A 3,359-nucleotide genomic window follows, 5' to 3' on the forward strand; every position below is an offset into this window, starting at 1 on the left:
CAGAACAAAAGCGCCTGCGCACTGCAGGAACTTGAGCTTTAAGGGTGGCTTCAGTCTTAGCCACCCCCTCGGCAAAAGCCTCCTCTTCCGCCTGTTCTACAGAGCGCTTAGCGTCTATTCTCGCAAACACCGCCTCGTCTTTGGCCCTCACAGCCTCGTCCTTGGCATACTCGGCAATACCCCTCGCGCTGACTGCCTCGGCCAACTTTTTCTTCAGGTCGGCGATATCCTCTTTGGCAGTTCGTAAGTGGCCCTCGACATCCTGCAAGCGCTTTGTTTGATCCTCGGCCTGCTTCGTAGCCACGGCTAGGTCAGAGGCCGCATTATCTCTAGCCTTTGTCATCTCCTCCAGATTTTCGATCACCTTTTTTAGATCTGCCTCAGATCTCTTAAGGGTACTTGCAACTTTCAAGAACTTGTCACACTCCTGTGCTAAAGCGTTACTCTGACCATCGACCTCCTCGTCCAGCCTGAAAAGGGCCTGGACAGCCTACCAACAAAAACAGGTACGCCGTAAAGAGAAGGGAAGGTGCTAAGCAACAAAATTCAAGTAGAATAAATAAGTACCAGGGGACCCACCATGCCTAGATATCTCTTAAGGTTAAGGGCAACCTCTGGCCCACTCATACTCCCAAGCTCAGCCATGTCCGCTGGAAGGAGAAGAGACTTCTCCAGGGCGTCGGCTACGAAAGCCCCCTCGCCTCCTCGGGATTCTCGGATCGTTGCGTCATCCATCAAGGGTTGACCATGGAGCATGGCAGCGGGCAGCCAAGCTTGGGCCTCGGACTGTTGGACAATCTCCTTTCCTTTACGTTGACCACCAAGCCTCAGTTGTTTGGAAGGCCGGTGGATTCCACCTTCCTCTGGCGAGAATGGGATTTACCCCCATCTATTGGTCCTTGCCCTTAGAAGATCTCTTCCTTTTTGGGTCGGAAGACTCGGACTGAGGGTCTGAGACTGGAGGAATAGAGGACGACCTGGTGCGCACAGACAAAGGCTGGGGCAGAGGTGACGGGGCTTGGGCTGTAACTCTCTTGGCACACCCTTCTTGGAGTTACCCTCAAGTAGGTCAAGAAGGCTATTTTGTAGCTGTCTCTTTAAACCCATCTCGGCCTGAATACCAACCCTTGGGGCTGAAGATTGGTTCGGACAAATGGGGGTCCCCTAAATCACCAGAGGGATCCTCGGACTGATCAGCTAGGTTAAACACACTAAATTCGTCCTTAGACGAGCTTAGTTTGACCACCTCCCTTGCCTTCTTAGGTTTCCCTTCCTCGTCTCTGTTGCTTGATGGGATGAGGAAGAACCTGCCAGCGGAATGCCTTCCGGAATAAAAAATCCCTCGAAAAATGCAAAACCGTCCTCCACCATAGTGATTTGCCTAAGCCGAGGATCACGAGCCCTAATAACGTGCTTTGGGATCGGGAACGACTTCTGGGCTGGGTCGCATCCGAGGATCTTGTGGGCGGCTCTAACCTGGTTATCAGCCTCGTTCAAAAAGAGTTTCGCCCTAAGAACGGCTTCCAAATCCTCTTGTTGACCAGGTGAAAATGACGCGCGAAGGCGTGCGGATCTGTAGAGACAGAAACAAAGCTCCTGTGATCAATCAATCAAAGCAGATACGCAACAGAGAAAAAATAGGGGGGGGGGGGGGGGGGGGAAGGGAGAAGGAACCTCCTCGGACAAGCGCCGAGGAGCTACCCTTAGGAATAAATTGGGTTCATCCCCCTTCAATGGTGAGGAGTTCCCTGTGTACTGTTGTTAGTCTGTTAGAGCCTAATTCTTCATCCCACTCTCTAGAAATGTATTGTTAGGGCCTTTTTAAATTGAGTCCTTACAATAATATATATGAAATAAATTTCAATTATATTACATGTTATTAAAAAGAAAGAGTAATCAAGAGTATGAACCAATTACTTAATTGAAAAATATTTAATTATTTTCATTAATTTAAATGTATAACTATCTTTTAGGTTCTTGATTGAGGGTAATTTTTGTCAACCAAAAAAAAAAAAAAAAAGGAAAAAGATTGAGTGTATTTTAATTAGATATTAGATCTTTGCTGTAATTTGTTACGATTGCTATCAAAGCAAATCATTGAGCAATAATGTCATTTTTCAAATCATAAGAATCCATTTTACATAAATAATTATTGGATGGCCTATAAATATCTGAAACATGAAAATAAATAGGTTTACCCTATAATCTCTATATAATTACATGACAAATTTAGAATACTATAGTATACATAATTATTTATATCATTAAAAGAATTTAGGGGATATAAATTGTTAAGATTAAAATAATTATAAATATAAATATATTACACTAGTGAATTCAACTGTAATTAGTTATTTTTATTTATTTAAGCATCCCATTCTTTTTATTGAATGTGTTATTTTTAATTTAATAAATATTATTATTTAAAGTTTATTAAAATAATCATATATATATATATATATATATAAATTAGTGCGCCATGTAAAATAAATGAAAATCAATGTATTTATCTCCATTAAAACATTTCTCTCAGAAAAAAATTCCATTAAAACATGAAAATTGTGGGGGGAGAAAAACCCAGCCCAACTTATTGGGCCCAAGGCCCTGAATGAGGAACACTCTTCATCCGAGGAGATGAGGCCTTCAGTCGGAAGCCCACGCCAATGGGGGATGCCTGAAGATGAGCACGTATACCATCCGAGGAGATGCTCATATGTCCGAGTAGTCATGCGTCCTCGGATCCGAAGTGGTTTGATCAAACGAGTATGGGAGGTTCAAGTGATCTATTTGACAAGTGTCAAGAGGGAGAAGAACCTCGGACACACATAGAGATAACGACAACAGAGAAATATCAAGGAGGCATACTTCAACCACCGCATTTAATGCACTGCACCTACCTTCCTGGCCGCATTTATGTGGATAGGACCCCTGAACAGTGCTTTCTCAGCTACCGCCACTCGCATAAGGCTAAAAGTGGGGTGATGGGACATGTACTCAAGTGGGTGCCTGGATGACGAACAAATGGACGGAGGAGATGTAAGAAGGCAATGCTATATAAGGGAAGGGTACCTCTGATAGAGGGGGATCGAAAAACAGGAGAGAGAAAGGGTACCTTACATGGTTGTAGCTCCAGCAATTGTAACCCTTGATTATCAATGAACAACTTCTCTTCGGACAGAGTACTCATTAGTCCGAGAGCACATTAATTCAACTTCTCTCATTGGTGTTGCTGTTTAATACTGTAATTTTCATTATTTGCCTAGCCCTTTCGCCCACTCTCTACAAAATTTATTGTTTTGGGCTCAGAGGGTTCCAAATCCATACCTCCTTGGGCTTGGGCCGCAAAAACTGACCCTACA

At 43.8% G+C, this 3,359-nt stretch overlaps 1 long non-coding RNA gene across 1 annotated transcript; it reads right to left on the reverse strand.

Annotated features, from left to right (window-relative positions):
* Positions 1 to 2,487: 2,487 nt before the first annotated feature.
* On the reverse strand, positions 2,488 to 3,347 carry LOC136066712 (uncharacterized). Its single transcript, XR_010628206.1, has 2 exons — positions 3,113 to 3,347; positions 2,488 to 3,006 (listed from the first exon to the last, which is right to left on the reverse strand). It is a non-coding gene; the product is annotated as an uncharacterized LOC136066712 (long non-coding RNA).
* Between the last annotated feature and the right edge of the window lie 12 nt (positions 3,348 to 3,359).

Source organism: Quercus suber, unplaced genomic scaffold (genome assembly GCF_002906115.3).
Source record: "Quercus suber isolate HL8 unplaced genomic scaffold, Cork oak 2.0 scaffold_4, whole genome shotgun sequence".
Taxonomy (NCBI): Eukaryota; Viridiplantae; Streptophyta; class Magnoliopsida; order Fagales; family Fagaceae; genus Quercus; species Quercus suber.